Source organism: Xenopus laevis, chromosome 4S (assembly GCF_017654675.1).
Source record: "Xenopus laevis strain J_2021 chromosome 4S, Xenopus_laevis_v10.1, whole genome shotgun sequence".
Lineage (NCBI taxonomy): Eukaryota > Metazoa > Chordata > Amphibia > Anura > Pipidae > Xenopus > Xenopus laevis.
The window spans coordinates 112440830-112462590 of NC_054378.1; positions in this window are offsets into that span (position 1 = coordinate 112440830).

Genomic DNA, 21761 nt, shown 5'->3' on the forward strand with positions numbered 1-21761 from the left:
AGTCTAGGGCCCATCGTCCAGTGGCTTGCCCAGGGTGTTAGGGTCCAATATGATCAGGGCCCAACAGGATTTCTTCTGGTTTCCTGTGATGCCGGTCCAATCCTGAGAGGAGGTGTTTGTTTATACAGAGAGGCTTGCTGTGCTAGGGTATTACATAGGAAGAAGGGGACCCAATTTTTGCACAATGGCTACTGCCTTCTGGTATTATTAGCCCTTTAAAACTACAGACCGGAGCAAAAGTATCTGACGTGAACAGTGACCGACCAATCAATATACATAATATTAAGCAACAGTATGGTAAATGATCAGCAAATCTCAGAAATGTGTTATTGCTTTCAACGGGAGGCTTTTATCTTGGCGGATTCCCCATTAGCTCCACGTCACCGGAGACAAACACACAAAAGACAGTTTGCAGTGCAGTAGGCGTGACTTGACTGACGTTGCCAGCAGATTTATCTTTATGGGGGGCGGGGGGTTTCAAGCAAGGTTGACCTCTCCAGGCTCCACTCTCTCTGGAATGTTGCAGAATGTCACAAGGCAACTTTTGGCGACTTTGGAAATCCAAAGCGATCCCGTTGGGGATCCGTATTTTAGCCGGTGGTAAGGCAGTATGGGGTGATCTCCCTGTCTGCCACCACCCTAAAACTGGTGTGTTTGCTTCTGAATTTCTACTATAGTTAATATAAACAAGCTGCTCTGTAGTCATGGGGGCAGCCATTCAAACACAGGATACACAGTAGATAACAGATAAGATCGGAAGCATCCCATGGTATACTACAGAGCTTATCAGTTATCTGCTGTGAATCCTGCGCCTCTTCTCCTTTTTCAGCTGCCCCCATGGCTACACAGCAGCTTGTTTATATAAAGTATAGTAGAGTTTCTGAAGCAAACACACCACTTGTACCAGTTCAGAACAACAGTAAATTCATTACTTTTTTTTTGGTGTTACTGTGCCTCTAAGTGAATTCTAATATGCTTTTAATTTACAGTAGGGAGTACATTTTCCTCTCTATACATGTTGTAATTTGTCCCTGATGCCACCACTTGTTTTATGAAATCCTTCCTACATCGCTCCATCTCTGTAATTAGGATAAGCCTTCTAATCAGGCCCACGCCTATCCCATTTGGGCAAATTTTATTCATTATTTTCATTCTCTATCAGTCAGCTGTAACATACACAAATATAAATTAAAATTATTAAAGAGTAATCTGCGTCTTCATGGTGACTTCATGCAGTGAAAGTGTTTCATCTTGCAGGAAAAGACTGTTTGCAGATATTAGGACCTGAAAGCAAATTGCCATGCTTAATTTTCTTAATGCATTTAAATTGCTTGAAACTTTTATAAGTGAATTTAGTGCATGATCTTTATGTATGACATGTAAAGAACCTGCTCGGCCATTTCTGATGTATTTGGTGGGCTTTGTTCCAGAGCATTTACGGATTGGGCTGTTCCACAAAATAAGTCGCCGAAGGGAACTAGACATATGGGATCCACACAATTGTCTGGAACATGTGCAGAAATGCTCTCAATTACCTGAAACCGCCAACTGAATAGTAATTAACTTAGAAGTAATTTTGCTGTTTTTACAAGGTAACATAGCGGATTAGTATTAAAAAGAATCAACATTATTTAGGCTTAACTTTGCAACTGTGTAATAGCAAACATGGGGTCTGGTTGTCACTCAGTTTTAAGCTTTATACAAAGTTGAAAAAGGTAATTCCATTCTAAAATTAAAGAGGCAGTTTCTTTATTTTAAGAATAAGTATAAATAAAGTTTAAAATAAGTGAATGTAAAATGAATGAGGGTGCAATTCTAAAAAAAAATGCAATTTACAATATTTATTTATTTTTATTCCAAGATACTAAGGGGTGCATCTTCTAATGTTCATTAATATATATGGACATTGTTACAACAGCGCCACCTACTGGTTAATTTCTGACCACCAAGTAGTCAAGAAAATTGTCAAGAGAAAGAAAGAGGCTGCTTTGATGTGCTTCTGGTTAGCAAATATTTAACAAAGGTTTCTATTTTTTTTTCCTAAGCAGAAGATCATCATAACAGCCTATTTCTTTCTCCTGAAGACTTCCTTGACTACTTGGTGGTCACACTGGTTGGGAACTGACCAGCAGGTGGCACTGTGAATAAAGTACCCTCTTTTGTAAATTATAAGGATATTGTAAGTTACCGAGGAGTTTTATGACCATATAAAACACAAGGCCGAAGTCCAGTGAGTCTTGTGACAGAAATGACATCACTACTCACCGTTTATAACTGATGACATCAGTACTCCATTTATAAGGATATAATTAACAAGATATTCATGGCTTTTGTGTATTATATAATGATCATGTATATTTTCATGTTTCTTAAGACCTGGAATAATATGAATGATCAAATTCTTAAGCCCTTAGTTAATTTGTCTAATTTACTTTTCCATATATGTTATTTTTACTTATACTGACCAATATAAGTGGAGGGAGCACCAAAAGTTCCTCGCCGGGGGGGCTCTGAAAGTTTCTCTACAGGCGGGCCCACAAACTCTAGTTACGCCACTGTAACTTGTAAAGGAATATAACCACACACCATAGTCATAATAAATACAGTGCTGTATTTCGGTCCAGTGCCACTCTAGGCAACTTACCCAATCATGCCCCCTCATTAGTGCAACTGCATGTGCGTGTGAGGTCACGTGTGTGGATGACATCACGTGCGAGTGATGTTGCATCATCCAAGGCACCCCTCACCCTTCCAGCTCTGCCACTGGATTTAGACAGCAAGATCTGGCAGCAGCTGGGTCGATAGTTTTCTTTTTTTAAAAATGAAATTTTTATATAGGCACCCAAGGGCTACCATAATTAACGGCTGTTTGGAAAGAGTCATCATGTGACCGCGGAATGGATCTTCTGTCTGAAAGATCTAAGGATTGTAATATGCTGCTGCTGTCGGGAAATAACTTGTATAACTGAACAGAAAGATGATTGAACGTTTAAGAACAACAGCAAATAATAGTCTCAAAACTAAGAAAGGATATAATATCCCCAGAATTGAAGACAATATGATAAATTGTAGCTCGAGCAAACTTATTGTTGCAGAGAATTGTATAAATCTTGCTGTATGAATGAGTGTAAATGGGGAAAGGTTTATGGGCATAAATGCAGCAACCATGGATTAGCAGGTCAAACTGGCAGATGGTAGGTGTTTGCTTAATATTGTCACATATGGTATCCCAAACCGCAAGGTCAGGGGCGATCTGGCCCCTCCGCCGCCTGAGGCAGCTTGCAGTTGCTTCCGCCCCCTCCCCTTTGCACTCACCTTTTTGCGCCTTTTATGCGCAGAGAGGGCTACGACGTCTTCTCTAAATCCCTGCCGGTACCTTGTTTACAGACCTGAGTCTACTTACGCACTTCCTTGTTGGTTTCCGCACAGTGGCGTAAGTAGACCCCTAAGGGCCCTGGTATGGAAATTTACAACTGGGCCCCCTACCACCCCCCCCCACACACACACACACATTGGGTTGCAGCATTAAAGGGGTCATTTACATTAACTTTAATGTGGTGCAGAGAGGGATATTCTTAGAAACTTTGCAATTGGGTTTTTTCATTTGTTTTATTTGCGGTTTGAGTTATTTAACTTTTTATTCAGTAACTCTCCAGTTACCAGCAATCTGGTTGCTAGTGTCCACATTACCCTAGCAACCATGAACTCATTTGAAAGACTGGGATATGAATTGCAGAGAGGCCTGAATAGAAAATAAAAAGTAGCAATAAGAATAAATGTGTGGCTTAACAAGGCATTAGTTGTTTACATGGGCCAGTGACCCCCAGCTGGAAAGACTGAAATAACTCAAAAACTATTAAAAGAAAAAAATGAAGACCGATTGAAAAGTTGAACAAACTAAAAGTTGACCTGAAGGAGAAGCACCCCTTTAATGTTACACTATGGGGGGGGGGTATGTGCAAGGCTACACAGGCAACATAAGAAGGAGCATTTGAACAACCTGTAAAAACACCTTTCCTTGAATTACTTCAGTGACGTGTGTTGTGCTGCTGCTAATGTGACATGAGACAAACTCTTACACTTCTTCCCTTTCATATAATGTATATTCGCCGCACCCTCCCCTCCCAGGCAGCTTTTTAATACCTAGTGCAGTGCGTCCCCCACCTCCCTAGCTACAGCCAGTCTATAAGGAACCATAGCCGCCATTACACAAGCTCCCACTACCTACTGACAGACCCCCCCACTCCCCTAGTTAAGGACCCGACCCCCATCTCCTTGTGGTGCCCATTGTAGCTCCTGCTCCCCCATAGCCAAACCCAAGGCAATAACCCCCCCCACACACACACACACATTGGGCGAGGACCCACCGGGGTAAACAGGTAGTAGGGTCCACCGGTAAAGGGAAAAAGATGATGGTCGACGCAGCGCCAGGAGAGGCTGGCACGCAAGTACAAGAGTTCAGCAGAGTCCCCTACAATAATGGCGCGTTGTAACACGGCGTGCAGTGGCACAGCTCCTTGTAGATCTGCTGCCGAAACTTTCAGCGCGTCCTGCTGGCTGCCGTCGGTGACGTCACACGTCACGCTCTACTGAAAACGGTGCACTCGGATAAAAGTTAATTCTCCAAAAGGACACGGTCACGGGCCCCATTGGGGGTGTATGGGCACGGGCCCTGGTGCCGCTGCACCTTCTGCTACCCCGGTAGTTCCGCCACTGTTTCCGCAGCAGAAAGCCCGGGGCCCCAAAAGGGCGTCGGTGAACACCGGGATCCACAGGGTCCACCTGTGCATCTGAAGGTAACCATCACTGTGCAAGGTTCCCGTGAACTTTACACCTCTGCTACTCAGGTGCCGCCAGGTCTTAAAGTGAGAGGGCCAGGGAGAAAATTCTGGGCAGGTAAGGGAACCGCAATGTATACAGGAGGAACGGGGAACAGAGAGTGAAGTCATGGAACACGCTGTGACAGTACCAACCAGACATTGCAGTACATAGTCAAGAGCCAGGAGTGTAGTCAGGATAAACAGGCCGGGGTTAAAACCAGTCAGACGGTGCAGTACAGAATCAGGAGCGTAGTCAGAATAAACAGGCCAGATCAGTACCAGTCAGACAGCACAGAACAGGATCAGGAGCGTAGTCAGGATTACCAGGCCGGATCAGTACAGTCAGACGGTACAGTATAGAATCAGGAGCATAGTCAGGATTACCAGGCCGGATCAGTACAGTCAGACAGTACAGTACAGAATCAGGAGCATAGTGCGAATTACCAAGCTGGATCAGAACCAGTCAGACACTGCAGTACAGAATCAGAAGCCAGGAGCATAAACAGGCCTGATCAGTACCAGTCAGCCAGTACAGTACAGAATCAGGAGCATAGTCAGGATAAAAAGGCTGGGGTCAAACCAATCTGTAACATGGTACAAAGTCAGTATCTAGAAGAGTGGTCAAACAGGCAAGAGTCAGTTCAGGCAGTGATACAGCAAGGTCAAAACAGGCAAAGGCCAGGAACAGAAAATCAGTCAAGAATCACACCCAGGAAATAGACTTATGTTGGGTATGAGTCAGTTCAGTGTAGTGGGGTTTTATAGGCAACCGAATGGCTCACACAGATCAATTGTGGCCAGATTGGCAACAGGTGAAATAAGCCAAGCCTACTTGCAATCACATGGAAAGCAACAGGAGTGATCCAGGGCCTTAGCTGTCTACTCACATCGCACAGTGGCAATGCAGACAGCACAGGGACACCTGGTTCAACTCCAAGCAGGTTGTTACAAACATCTTTCCATATACACAGGTGATGATTGAGTGCACAGTGTCAATGAGGAATTGTTTTCACCATGAATTTATTTATATCTATTAGGTCTGGTATGGTGTTTTATTTATATATTTTGGATCTAAGTATGTGGATTAAAGGGCCTGTAACGCTAGATTGTCTTAAAAGCATTTACGCATAAGGGATCATTTACTAATGGTAGACGCAAACGCTCAGCACATTAATGGACACAGTGCTACCTGCTATCCCATAAAGAAATATGCCTCACCCTTGTGTCTCTTGTGTTTAGTTTGGGTGGCTGTTAAGTATAATTGTCACTCAATGTGTTGTGGCTAAAGGTGTTTGCTCTGGCACTTAGGAAAGAGTGCTCCGGGTAGATGCTTCTGTACTCTTGACATGCCCCATTACTAGGCAGGCACACCTTATAATCAAGGCAAGCAAGTCACTACCACAGGGGTGTCCAACCTTTTGGCTTCCCTGGGTCAAAGTGAAAAAAGAAAAATTGTCACACATGATATACATAAACACTTTTGATTTGTAAAAGTAAAGAAAATACACAAAAAAGAACCACAATACCAGTTGGATAACCAGATGGAGCCATATGGGACACCTGAATATTAAATAGAATTATTATTATATTATTACTAACTGGGCAATGGGCAGAGTCTTCCCTCCTTCCTACTCCACAGGTCACCACATTGTTACAACCTGGCATAGTAAGCCTATTCCTAACAAGACGACAGACTGAGGTGGTTAATGTGTCTGGACTTAGAGAGCACTAAGTGTTATTTCACTCTCGTTTTATTTGTATTTCCATACATTTATTTTTTAATTTCCCTTTTTTCCCTTCTCTTCCTTTTCTCTCTTCTTCAAGCTGGGCCGCATTCATATCCATCCTGGGCCGCAGGTTGGACACCCCTGCACTACCAGGTTCAAATCTTTTTGCCTACAGAATCTGGTACAAAGCAGCGGTACAGCATAAAGAGTCCCTAAGTGCTCATTGAGTAAGTCACTTGTCAAGGGAATAACTTCATTCTAAAGGTGGCCATAGACGGAGCAGTAATATCGCACAAAACAAATTTTCGTACGATATTTGGTGCGTGTATGGTGGGAGACGAGCCAAGCGATATCGGCAGAAGACTTGGATATCGGTCAGCTCATCGATTGGGCTGGCCGGAAAATTCAGCTCTACACGTCTACAATCTTTCTTGGAAAGATCTTCCCACCTTTACACTATAAAGGGTCCTGTCGGTCAGGCGCAGCTCCTCACTTTTCGGTGCACTGGCAATTGCTGCACATTGTTTACAAACAATTTAAGAAATGTATTTTGTTGATTTTCCCTCCTGTCCTTCTTGGATCCTTAGCCCTTAAAACTGTCTCCCACTTCCCCTTACCCCCAGCTGGCTTCTGGGCCTGTGTTTCATTGCTATACCCTCAGCCTGGATACCGACTCTGATTCTTGCAGCCTGACCTGGGCCCGTTCCTATTTGTCTGTACTGCATTTTGCCCTAGAAGTGTGCAGGTGGCTTAACCACCCCACCGCAGAAAGTTCCGGGGCCCCAAAACGGCGTTGGTGAAGACCGGGGTTGACATTGGTTTTCCCTGTTGCACAGAAGGGTTTCTAGCTGTCTTCCAGGGCTCCATTCTCACAGATAGTTACAAACACAAGGTGCGGATTGCACGAATGAAGGATACAAGGAAGAGATCCTTTGAACCTCATCACACTCCCTAAATTGTGTGGTTGAATGACACCCAGGTTAGGGGGCAGCAGAAGGGATCTCTTTGTGCCTATGCTTATCTATCCATCCTTCATGAATACAGTGCTATCATCCACAGGTAGAGCTGTATCCATGAGGAATGAAGAGGCTGTGCCCCTGGAGGAAACCGTAAGAAATATGGAGTTTTGTGCTTGCTTTTTGCACTCTGCACCCTTTTGTAAATGACACCCACTATGTTACTCTCTTCTCTGCGGCAGTTTACTGCAGGAATGTGTTTGTCAAGCCTTGCAATATAAAGTCTGCTTTATTATTCAGATGTGCCCATCTAGAAAATGTAAGTAATGTACTAAGTTTCTTTTCTCGCGGCAGTAACATTTGTGCCTATCGGAACAGAAAAGCTCCTTTACAAATTTAAGCAGAAAGAGTCAAAAATGGGTTTACAGCGCTTAAACCATTGGTTCATTCAACCAAGTGGAACACAGTAATTTTTCATTCAGCCCATTGCGCTGTTCTTGGAGAAAATTAGCTCACTTAGGAGGAAAAAAACATGTTTGCAGTGGGCTTGAAGTTATCCAAATTGAGATAGGATTATCTTTATCTGCAGAAGGATCCAACGCAGGTGCTCCTTATATAATCCTCCGGCACTCCATGCAGAGAGAAAATTGCTGTGATGTGTGTACAGAATAGTCATCCCATTTAGCAAATTGTAAATAAGAAAGCTCTTAGTGCCTTGTTTAACAAACATTCTCTCTTAGTTCTCATGGAAACACATATTTTGTTGTTTGTAGGTCCTTCTCACCCTCTCTATCTTTCTGGAGAGTCTGTCTCCTTTGCTTCCAGAGGTTGCTGTTGTCAACTTTCAACTCACAGGTAACCTGCAGCCAAAAACATTGGGCTAATTTACCAACATGGGTGCTAAATTGCACAAATACACTTTCCAACATCAGCAATCAGTTTAGAAGAGTCTACTATAAATTAGAGTATAAAAGACCTGACTGGTTGCTATGGAAAACTCCACTATGCTTATAAATGAGCCATAATAGGTTTTTACCCACAAATTATTCTCTGTTACAGTGAAATGTTTACACTAAATCAGAAATTTCAGATTATAATGATGATTAGATTATAATCAGATCTCAGATTATCATGGTGATCAGCATCCCATTAATTTATAACATGGTTACAAATATATGAAAACTTGGGATATCAAAAATAGCAATTCACCATTCACCGCTATACTTCACCTAAGTGGCCTTCTTTGCCTCTAAATTGGGCCCCCTAGGAAGGCCTCTCCCTGAGTTTGACAGTCAGTGCTTTATTTTCTTCTTGAATAGCCTTATTTATGAAGAACAGGGCAGGTTGCAAAGTGTGAAAAAAGAAAGCTCTGTTTGCGCTTATCATCCTGAATACAGTGCAAAGACCAACACCTGTATCATAAATACATTGCTTTCTGCTTTCGGCAGCATTGTATTCATAAAGTGCGATGAAAAAAAACCCAGTATAATCTCATGTTTGCCCTTTTAGCTGTTTTTTCTATCCAAAATTCTTTTAATTAGATTGCTGGCCACTCATACCAGCCCTCAACAGAGGCAGTATAACAAGCCTTAATGAACTGTCACTTCAGAATTGTATTGAGGACTCTCCGGACGGTATTCTTTGGAGATGGAGTATTTTGTTCTGATCCATAGAATGCCTGAACGGAGATTTTACAATTTTATCATTGGCAAGTTTTCTAGTGACATGTAAGAAACTGATTTCACAATGCCTATAGTGATTCAGAGTGTTGGTTGATTATTACAAGCCTCCTTTATCATATGTTGAAAATAACTTTCAGATCCTTCCTGAATATTATATAATAATATATATTAACTACACATTCATAGTGGTTTTTAAGGGTTTTGTCAGAAATAGAGTTTTCGGTTGTATGCACAAAGACATTGGCAAAGGAGGGAGCAAATACAGTGCCCATTGCGGTCTATTGTTTTTGTCATTATCCAGGAAGCTCAGAGCTGTCAACCTCCCTGAATTTATCAGGATTTACAAGAATTTGAGGTCTATCCCCTGGTCTCCTGTCACTCCGACACAGTACCCTGATTTTTGACAACTTCAAATGATTTTCCCCAATTTTCAGAGGAAATCCGGTGTACGCATGCTTGCTCAGAACATTTGAGTGACTGCAGGAGCAATGGGCGCACACGCAGCATGATTTCTTTGGCTTCAGCAATACTTGTGTGCAGTTCCACTGACGTCACATACCCGGAAATTCTTTGCTAAAGCGTGCCGCAGGTCCCCCAACTTGTTGGCAACACTGGAATCTAAACTTTTTTTATATTGTCTAAAGAAACACCAGGATAATTGATAAAAGCGGATGAGAAAGAAGTAAAGCTTCTTAGAATAAGAATTTTTAATTTAGATAATTTAGATGTTGCAGAATCTTTTAAAGGAGAAGGAAACCCAGTGGGCGCAAACCCCCCCTCCCTTGTGTTGCTTCCCCTCCCTCCTCCCCCCTGGCGTACCTGTCCCGCTGGGCAAATGCCCCTAACTTGTTACTCACCCCTCTGCGTAGGTCCTGTCCACGGAGTTCTCAGGCGACATCTTCTTCCAAGCGATCTTCTTCCTGCTTTGACCGGCGCATGCGCAGTAGGAGTATTCCGCCGGTACGGATCTACTGCGCATGCACCATAAGTCACGAAAATCGGAAAACTTTGTGACTTTTGGCGCATGTGCAGTAGATCCGTACCGGCGAAATGCTCCTACTGCGCATGCGCCAAAACGCTGGTCAAAGCAGGAAGAAGATCACGTGGAAGAAGATGGCGTCTGTGAACTCCGTGGACTGGACCTGCGCAGAAGGGTAAGTAACAAGTTAGGGGCATTTGCCCAGCGGGACAGGTAGGCCAGGGGGGAGGAGGGAGGGCAAGCAACACAGGGGAGGGGGGAGGGTTTTTGCGCCCACTGGATTTCCTTCTCCTTTAAGCATTCAGGTAAGTCACAACAAATGATCACTTAATATACATTTTCTGAAGCTTTTGGGCTTCGTAGGTTTATAAAAGTAGATCCTACACCTGAAACTACTGGTTATCATACCTCCCAACATTCTGGAAATAGAAAGAGGGACAAAAAGATTTGCCATGCAGCAAAAATGTGTTGCCCATTAAGCCAATTAAGTTAGAAACTGTATCTTTTTCTGGTTGTTCAAGTGCAGGAAAGTCAGGACATTTCAGTAACAATCCGAGACTGCAGGTTGAGCTGTCAAAAACGTGATTGTCCCACGCAAAACGGGACAGTTGGGAGGTATGGGTTATGTAGATTTGATAGTACATTTGATGTGATGGTAAAATATAATGTACTGGGGTTTAGGAACATGTGAATCCACTACCATTCATATGGTAAGCATGCCTACTGGCCAGGCACACTTAATTAAATGCCAAATAATGTCCCAAGAAGGAACACAGAGACTTCACGATGAACACCAAATCCTTGTTCTGCGTTGGTACATAAAGAAAAGAAGACTGGCTGATAGTGTGATAAAGCTTTATCAAAATAAAATAAAATCCCTGGCTGAGTGCAGGCTACTCACAAGCGTTTGAAAATTCAAAAGGCGTATAATAATTCAAGTAGGTCATTCAATCCAGATCCATAGCTCTACTCGTTTCGTATGATATGGGTTACTGGTTGTGGCGGTTACTCCAGGGTCTTCTTGCATCAATATGGGCAACTGACTGTGCTTGCAGACATAAGTGACCTCCTATTGTCTAACACATATGACAACTAATAAATGCATTAAATAGATGTTATACTGGATTGAATTTTGGAAAACACTGCAATTGGTGCCTTTTTTTGTAGTTTACCTCTAATAGTAAATACACTTTGTATGACATCTGCCATTTATTAGGGGCGGTTCACCTTTAAGTAAACTTTTACTATGTAATAGAATGGCCAATTCTAAGCAACTTTTCCACTGGTTTTCATTATTTCATTTTTATAGTTTTATAATTATTTGCTTTATTCTTCAGACTCTTTCCAGCTTTCAAATGGGCGTCGCTGATCCCCATCTAAAAAAGCAAATGCTCTGTAAGGCTACAAAGGTATTGTTATTGCTAATTTGTATTTCTCATCTTTCTAGTAAGGTCCTCTCCTATTCATATTCCAGTCTCGTATTTCCTTGCATCCCCTGCTCTCCCCCTGTCCAGCAGAGCATAGAAATGGTTAATCTGAAGGCTCCCCAACTTCGCCTGATTATACATTTGGTGCAGCATCTTTTTTTGGCTTTGCAGGCAGAGATCTCCAGCTAAGCAAACAGAGATCAAAGCAACCACAGATAATCAGTGTCTTGCATGGAGTTGGATGACAATATTTCCACTCAAGAGCCCTAGGGAGGTTGAATTAAAAAAAACAAACTAATCCATAATAATTACAGCATAACAACATCACTTAAAATGCAGGCTGTGATTGAGAGTAGTCCAGCTATCTGAATACTTTCTCTTTGCTGAGATGTGTTCTAGGCTAATTTCTGACAATTATTGGGGTGAAGCACAGGGTCATAGGGAAGGAGTCTCAGATGGATGTACTGCTGCTAGTGATCTGGACTCATCCATTGTACCTCTGTAATGGTGCTGATATCTGCTTTATGCCAAGCTGCTTTATTAACATTTTTAGGAGTTTATTATGGCAGCTGGTATAGATGTAGGTGAATGACTTTCAGTGCTGAATAAGGAAAGGAGAGAAAAGTATTAGTAGAAGCCCAGGGGCCGCATCTTCAGTAAAGATGTTTTCAGCACCAGAACCAGTCAGTCCTGCATATTTTCTTTTTTCTCTAAAATAGGATTTACAAGCAGTGGAGGATCTCAGAGAGGTATAGACTGAAGGCCTGATTTGCACCCACTTTAAAGGAGAAGGAAAGCTACAAAGGCAGTTTATACCAATAGATTGGCCACAATATTGCAAGCTATAACACTACGGTATCAACTAAGGGGCAGATTGATCAATGGTCGAGGTGAATTTTCGAATGAAGAAAATTCGAATTTCGAGCTATTTTTGTGTTCTACGACTAGGGAATAGTCCAAATTCGATTCAAATTTGGAAAAAATTAAAATATTCGAATATCGAAACTTATTATGTACTGTCTCTTTAAAAATTGGACTTCGACCATTCGCCATCGAAAAACCTGCCAAATTGCTGTTTTAGCCTATGGGGAACCTCCTAGAACCTATTTGGAGTCAATTGGTGGACTTTGAGAAATCTAAGTTTTTAAGGGCAAAAACTTTGAATCAAATTCGATCGAATGCACTATTCCTTGATCCGTACTATTAGAATTCGGCCGAATATGGACCTATTCGATCGAAAACAGAAATGTTCAACCAAAAATACCTTCGACTTAATTTCGGTTAGTCTTTTTGAATTCGAATTTCGAAGTTTTTTCGACCCTTGATAAATATGCTCCTAAAGGTGTCAACTAAATGTAGCCAATTGTAACAGTTCAGATGCTCCTGGATCACTGAGCTGAGACTGAAACACTAGAGACAAGAACATTAATCTTCAAACTTTTGGGAAAACTGTAAAAAATAAAAGATGTAAAGCCATCAAGAAAAGTATTTATTTCTGGTGATCTGAAAACAACTGAACTGAAAAACCCCTTTAAAATCCCTAAGTGCAATATTTAACTGTTTTTTTTTTTTTTGTTGTCATTATGAACCCTCTTCCTTAACGACTGCATCCATTTAATGCTGGGGACAGATACACTGTCTGGGGACAGTTCCCGGGACACTTTTGCATTGGAAACATGCTCAGAAACGGTTACAAAAATGTACATAACTGTTATGCATTTACATGCAATGTCTCTTTTTTGTAAAGTTCATAATTTATTGCAGAAAGCATGACATCTTTGACAGTTTTCATTTTGTTGGATTTTCTACTCCGAATCACAAATATGTACTATCTAAGCTTCCTCAATGTAGGCCTGAAATGGAGTAATTGGTGATTTGTCTTGGTAAAAGCTTAATACTTTCTGTAGTGTTCTGTATAAAATTAATTGCTATGAAAAGGACTGAATTATTTGGGGGAGGGCATAAATGTTTCTCTCATTAATAGTTTAATGCACCTGCCTAGTAGGAATAAAGTTAGTTTAAAGGGCATGTAAAGAAAAAAAAATAAAATCCAATATTTCTTTAATGAAAAAGAAACCTATCTCCAATATACTTTAATTAAAAAATGTGTACTGTTTTTGTAAGAAACCTGACTGTATACAGTGAAATTCTCCCTTCATTTACTGCTGTGGATAGGAATTGTCAGACGGTCCCTAACTGCTCTGCAGGGAAACAATCATACTTATGAACAGCAGGGGGAGCCTAGTGCAGTCCCATTAAGGGTATAAGTGACTTGGATATTTTACATCCCAGGTGCATGACTTTACATTTATCAACATTGAATCTCATTTGCCACTTAGCTGCCCAGATTGCCAGTTTGTCAAGATCATGTTGCAAGGATGTCACATCCTGGATGGAATTAATTGGGCTGGATAATTTTGTGTCATCTGCAAACACTGATACATTACTTACAACACCCTCCCCTAAGTCATTAATGAACAAGTTAAATAAAAGGCTGTGCAAAATAAAAATGTTTCTAATATAGTTAGTTAGCCAAAAATGTAATGTATAAAGACTGGAGTGACTGGATGTCTAACATAATAACCAGAACAGTACTTCCTGCTCTTCAGCTCTCTTGGTTTCCACTGATTGGTTACTAGGCAGTAACCAATCAGTGACTTGAGAGGGAGCCACATGGGTCATAACTGTTGCTTTTGAAACTGAACCGAATGCTGAGGATCAATTGAGGATCAATTGCAAACTCACTGAAGAGTTATTAAACTCAATGACTCACTCAGAGTTAGAGAAATGAAAAGCAGGAAGTTGTGTTCTGTTCTGTTCTGTTAGACATCCAGTCACTCCAGCCTTTATACATTACATTTTTGGCTAACTAACTATATTAGAAACATTTTTTATTTTGCACATACTATCTATTTGCCCAGTTTTTATTTTTATACTGAACTGTTCCTTTAAGACAATATGGAAATAGTAGATGTGCTGAAAAAGGTACTGGGCTGCATGATTCTTATATTCTGTCAACAAATCCTGAAACTTGGTGTTAAGTCTGGACAGTTTACAGATATTTTGGCAGGGATGATAAGATAACAGGTCCACTTCCACTAATCCAGGTTCAGTAATCCACAGTGTTCAATCAGATATTTGTGCAGAGCAGTAAATGCTACCTGCTTATCTGTTGCTATGGGTTACTAGAACTGGAGCTGGACACTTTGTACCTGTTATTTCACTGCCACATATATTCACATGCCCAAAGGCTGAGCTAATGGCAAGTGTGCAGACAGCATCTGATACCTGGTCAATTAATCTGCAAGGCTAAAGTATATAGGGGGGTCTCTCTGACTGGGTAATTAAAAAAAACAAATATTGGCCATAAAACATCCTCACTTGTGACATCACAAGTCTTTGAGTAATACAGTCATTAACCAGCTGTGAAGCAGATTAATTGAAACTGACCTGTTGGTTGTCATTAGTTGTTCAGCTAATTGCACAGATCAACTTCAGTCAAGCTAGATGACTTGTTGATGTTGGACTATAACTCCCAGCATCCTTGAGAGTCAAAGACTCACTCTGGCAGTTCTAGCACAGATCATGGTGACTACCCAAAGCCTGGCTATATATCTTAATGCCAGGGTGAATCTCTGCATTGTTTTAACTCTTTATTCCCATCAGAATCACCAATTATATTCCTCAGTTGTTCTTATTTATGTTCAATGTAAACAAAGGCACGATAGCATTTTCCCCTTCATAAATTTTATCACCTATTCTGTGGGAAACTTGCATCCTTCAGAATATTCCCTGATTTATTCTGGATATTTCTGAGTGTTTACAGCACACAAATAAAGACATCTGCTCTTTGGTGTGGAAGTCAAATCTAAGTGAAGGAAGCCAGGGTTTCAGTTCCAGGCACTAGGGGGCACTGTGGCTCCGCGTATAGAGGATGGTGTGCGGCCTTCGCTCTGCGCAGAATGAGTTCCAGCAGTATTACATTTTTTTGCGATATAACTAAATAACACAGGAATTAACACGGCTTTACAGTATGCACAGGTTACTTTAAACACCAGTCCTTTATTCCATATGCACATCACTTCTGTGTTTCAAAGAATGCTAAATAGTGGATTGAATCAGAATAAATGTTATCCCATTCACATTTCCCATTTTCAGTTGGGGGAATTAAGAGGCCGAGTAATAAACAGAGCTTGATGCCATGCAGGGCCATATGATATGCATAGTTCTTACCTGCAGAGCAATATTGTAATATTTCTAGCTTAATAATTACATGCTAATGTAGTGTAGAGATGCAAAACATGCATACCTATAGGACTATATACATAGCAGCATGACTGTATACATAGCAAAACAGGTATGGGACCTGTCATCCAGAATGCTCGGGACCTGGGGTTTTCTGGATAATGGAACTCTCCCAAATTTGGATCTTCATACCTCAAGGGGCAAATTTACTTAAGGTCGAATATTAATTAACCCTCGATATTCGACTGTCGAAGTTAAATCCTTCGACTTCGAATAGCGCTATTGCTAGATCGAACAATTAAATCCTTCGAATCGGTCGATTCGAAGGATTTTAATCCATCGATCGAACGATTTTTCTTCTACCTAAAAATGCTACCTAAGCCTATGGGGACCTAACATTGACTTTGGTAGCTTTTAGGTGGCGAACTAGGGGGTCGAAGTTTTTTCTTAAAGAGACAATACTTCGACTATCAAATGGTTGAATAGTCGAACGATTTTTAGTTCGAACCGTTCGATTCGAAGTCGTAGTCGAAGTTCGAAGTAGCCCATTCGATGGTCGAAGTAGCCAAAAAAACCATTCGAAATTCAAAGTTTTTTTTATTCATTCCTTCACTCGAGCTAAGTAAATGGGCCCCTTAGTCTACTAGAAAATCATGTGAATATTAAATAAACCCAATAGGCTGGTTTTTCTTCCAATAAGGATTAATTATATCTTAGTTTCATTCAAGTACAAACTACTGTTTTATTAAAAGGAAATCACTTGGATTGGATTATTTAAATAAAACGGAGTTTATGGGAGATGGCCTTTTTGTAATTTGGAGCTTTCTGTATAACGGGTTTCCGGATAATGGATTCCATACCTGTATACCTGTATATATGATTATACAGTATACATAGCAATATGACTATGTACATAGGAAAAGAAATAAATGCATAGCAGTCTGACTGTATACATTAGCAATGTTACAATATATATAGCAATGTGAATATATCCATAGCAATACAGGTATGGGATCTATTATTCTAATGAATATTATTATAAATAATTCAACATTTCTAAATGATTTCCTTTTTCTCTGTAGTAATAAAACAGTAGCTTGTGCTTGATCCCAATTGAGATATCATTTATCCTTATAAGAGGCAAAACAATCCTATTGGTTTTAATGAAGGTTTTCATGATTTTTTTTTAGTAGACTTAAAGGGGACCCGTCACCCAAAAAAATTATTCAAAATCCTATTTTATCACATTAGTCAAGCAAAATGAATTTGAATTACACTATATAAATAATTTGAATCTTGTTTCCTTCCGTCTGGAAATTCCTAATTATAGAAAACAGGTAGGAGCCATTTTGTGGACACTGGATAACAGGTCCCATACCTGTATGACTATATTCATAGCAGTGTGACTATATACAGAGCAATATGGATATATACATAATAATTGTATTATGTATACATAACAATATAACTATACACATTGTAAAAAACATATGGTTACATAAACAGCAATATCTGATTATATGCACAATGATATTGCTATATACATAACAATATAAATATATATCTCCATAACATGCCCAGCATTATAGTTACAGTATATACCCTGGTTGTAGCATATCTAAAAAATGACTACCTGTTGAGGTTAGAAAATCTGACAAAGCATAACTAGGGTTGCCACATTTCAAGAAAATTTTACCGGCCAGTGGTGGGGGCAGGAACTAAAGGGGCGGCCGTGATGGAAAAAGGGGCGGAATGTGATGCAAAGGGGAGGAGTCATAGAGATTGTGCCGCAAAAGGGGCGGGCCATGTCACACAATGACAAGAAGACGAAGAAAAGGTAAGTTCCACCGGAGGGCCAAGGGTGGCAACCCTAAGCATTATTGGCACTGAGGAGGGGGCAGAACTACTGGCGGTGTGTAATCGCAGCCGGGCCTGCACCCCCTTGGGGCCCTCCAGATGCTTGTGCCGATGCGGGGATTACGCGGCTGCTCTGCCTCCACTGGGCCCCGGTGATCATCGTTCTGTTACTGGGAACTTTGCTTTTATTTTCTAACTTGCAGTAGACTTTTCAAATATAACTGATAATTGGTAACAAACTGGCATGTGAACTTGGTCAATTTAGCAGCTTTGTGTAAGGAACTTACCCTGGTGGTCTAGCGGCAGCGGGGTCCACGCAGCGTCCTCGGCGTGGACGCCCGTCGCACTACTTCCTTCTCCTGCGCCGGCTTCCTCTAGGGCGCGCGCACGTTCGTCATTTAAAGGCGCAGTCGCACTGGCTTCATCACGCCAGTGCGCAATTAGCGCGAAATTCAAATGTATGTAAAGCCCATTTGGATTACAGGACCTTGCCCGTTGTTAGGTTCAATTAGCTTGTTCCTGGGTGTTTGTTCTGTGTGATTCCTGTTGATCTACTGTGTTTGACCCTTGCCTGCCTGCTTACTACTCTGACCTCTCCAATCCTGACCTTGCCTGCCTGAAACTACGTTGTTCTCTCCTATCCTGAAACCTTGCCTGTTCTCCGACTATTCTACGATCTCTAATCCTGATTCTGGCCTGTCTGACTATTCTTACTGCTTGTGCTGGTCCTGGTGGCTTCCTATCTTCCAGCAACCTTGTAAACAGTCGTGCCCCATTGCCTGCCAGAACTTACTCCTTGCACCTCTCGTTAAGTCCAGGTGGCATCTGAGTAAGCCGAGGGCTCCTCCCGAGGCCAAAGGCGGTCACTTAACTGGTGAAGTACGAGCCGAGACCAGGGTGCTTGGCATCTGTTCTGGTGTAGGGTGCCGACAGTGACACTTTGGAAGTAAATAAGCCCTTAAGCAGTGTCGGACTGGCCCGGCGGGACACCGGGAAAATACCCGGTGGGCCCCGACCCTAGTGGGCCCCCGCCGGGCCAGACCCCCTCTCCCAAACAGTTTTTCGGAAAAAAATATTTTGGCGCATCGCAGCGCCATTTGCGCACCCGCGCCTAGCGCCTTTTGCGCATGCGCGCTTAGTGATTTTTGCGCATGCGCGATGCGCCGCTTGACGGAGTATGCTGGTCGGCGCTTCGGCTCAAAGTAGGTAGCGGGGGCCAGAGGGGGGCCCTGGACAGCGGTCCCGGTGGGCCCCGGGCCCCCCAGTCCGACCCTGCCCTTAAGTTCTCTGTAGCACAACTAAAAGTTGTAAAAAAGGAAAGAGCTGACCCCATAATTAAAATCCAATGAAATATCTGAGATATATTCGTGTACAGATTCGTTATCCAGTAACCTGTTACCCAGAAGGCTCCGAATTAAGGAAAGGCTGAACATAATCAGTTAGGAGGGAGCATTTTATTTCCACCAAGTCCCACTTTCCTTATTTTAAAGAGATGTTACATTAAAATGTATAGTATGATGTAACTTTCATAACTCATTCATTAAGCCACACATGCATTATACATTAAACATTAAGATCTTTGAGGTCAACTTCTAAACTAAATCTATGGATTGCAAGTTAAGCCTCCGTGGATTTCAGCCTCAAGATTTGTTGTTTCTGATCTCTAGTACATCATTTTCAAAGTCATTTGCATACTCATTATCTATGAATTATAACTCACAGTGATCATTTTGTGCAGAACCTGCCTTACAATTTGAACAAATAGCATATATGTTATATCTAGAGGAGCTAGTATTAGTATTCCTGTTAACCTAGTTGGCCAATATGTCCATGGATTGCTGTTGCGGTGACTCCCTTCTTGTGAAGCAGCCTGTGGCTGTCAAGTGTCTGCAGAAACCCATTATACAGAAAGATCCGAATTACAGGAAGGCCATCTCCCATAAAAACAATTCTATTAGGATTTAGGATTAAATCCTATTTGGATTTAGGATTTAATTAATGTTTAAACTATAATTATTAATTATTTTAAGCCGGTATACTTAAGGAATGGAGATCCAAATTATGGAAAGTCCCCTTAATTTGAAAACCTCAGGTCCCAAGCATTCTTGATAACAGGTTACATACCTTTACTAGGGATAGTAGTTCAACCAGTTCTAGAAGGCTGCTAAATGCTGGTTGTTAAGCTGGCCATAGAAGCAAAGATCCGATCGTACGAATCAACGTACGATCGGACTTTCCCATCTCCCGACCCTCCACTAACCATTCAGATCAAAGTCCTTACCATTCCGATCAAATAAGAACAGATCACCCAATGTTCTGCCCCTGACAGCAATCGTACGATACTTATGTCTGACACACTAGTGACAGTCTCCCTCTGAAAATCGTACGATTGGCAATACACGCAGAGATTTATCTGTGTGGAGAGTCCCGACATTTTTCGTCCGTTGGAGATCGGTCGGTTGGTCGATCGGACAGGTTAGAAAATTTCTGTCGCCTGCCGATAATATCTCTGCGTGTATTGCCGATCGTACGATTTTCAGTGGGAGATTGTCACTAGTGTTGTCAGACATAAGTATCGTACGATTGCTGTCAGGGGCAGAACATTGGGTGATCTGTTCTTATTTGATCGGAATGGTAAAGACTTTGATCTGAATGGTTAGTGGAGGGTCGGGAGATGGGAAAGTCCGATCGTACGTTGATTCGTACGATCGGATCTTTGCGTCTATGGCCAGCTTAAAGCTGGCCATAGATGTTGAGATTTTTAAAAGATCAGATCCTGATCGTGAGACCACGATCTTCTCAGAACGATCTTACGATCGTACGAATTTACCATCAACTAAAAAGACCAATTTGCCAGGAAAACAAAGGGGAGCTGCCTGCTTGGCCCTGCAAACATGGATAGATTGCACTGGGACCAACAAAGATTTTTTGACCTGGCCGATCAATTTCCTGACAGATGTCGGCCGAAAAATCGTAAGATGTACGATCCCACTAACCGCACGATAATTTCGAAGGATTGGTCGGGCTTCCTTAAAATCGGTAGTTCGGCAAGAAGAATCGTTGCGTCTATGGGGAGCTTAAGGGAGATGGTACAATGTAGTGTTAAGTGAATCTGACCTTGCTTTGCCAAAAATTTGCAAATGGGAACAAATTGTAAATGTAGGGAGAAGAAATTGCAAAGGGGAAGAAATTGTAAATGCAAGGGGAAGAAATTGCAAATAGGAAGAAATTGTAAATGTAAGGGAAAGAAACTGTAAGGTGGAAGAAATTGTAAGGTTAGGGGAAAGAAATTGCAAAGGGGAAGACATTGTAAATGTAGGCAGGAGCAATTGCAAAAAAATACCAAATTTACAAAAAATTGTAAAAGAACAACATTTCCTGGAGGCCTTTTATGATGAGATTTGAAGTTTTTAAAGATTTAATGAACCTATAACCTTGTTCTGACCAATGCTAGCAGTTACATTGGTTCTGAAACCCAAAGAGAGTCTGAAAACCATTGCACCAATGTACCATTGTCTATGTGCCATTGTGCAATCCCAAACTTGGGTAACAGAAGCTTCACATTCTGTCTCTGTAGCCTTGAAAAAGGGCAAAAAAACATGTTGCTGAATGGATGGATAGAGTAGGGTTCCTACTGGATTTCCATGTATCCAAACGAGCCTGTCCAGCTCTGCATTCCAACCCCAGTGTCAGATTGCAATATTTGTGAGTAATATCTCAGCATTAGTGATCATAAGCAGCTCAGCTCTTATTTCAATTATAGATGCCTTAGGCATAATCCTGCCATTTTATTTTAGAAAAATTAAAAATGGATGAAGGATTGATTAGAGCTCTTCTGATTCTGAGCCAAGAAGACCACTCAGTGCAATTGTCCAACATGCACTATACACAAGATATTGAAGAGCCACATCTCCAGCATCCCTCCGACAGCAGAAGGCTGTTGTAGAAAGCGGCTACTGGCGTTATAGTTAAACAAAATCCTGCTGTGCATTTAAACCCTCCCTTCTATTGTCTGTTTAATGTCCAGGCTTCATAGTCTGGTTCGATGCAGAGGCCAAAGGCTGCTTT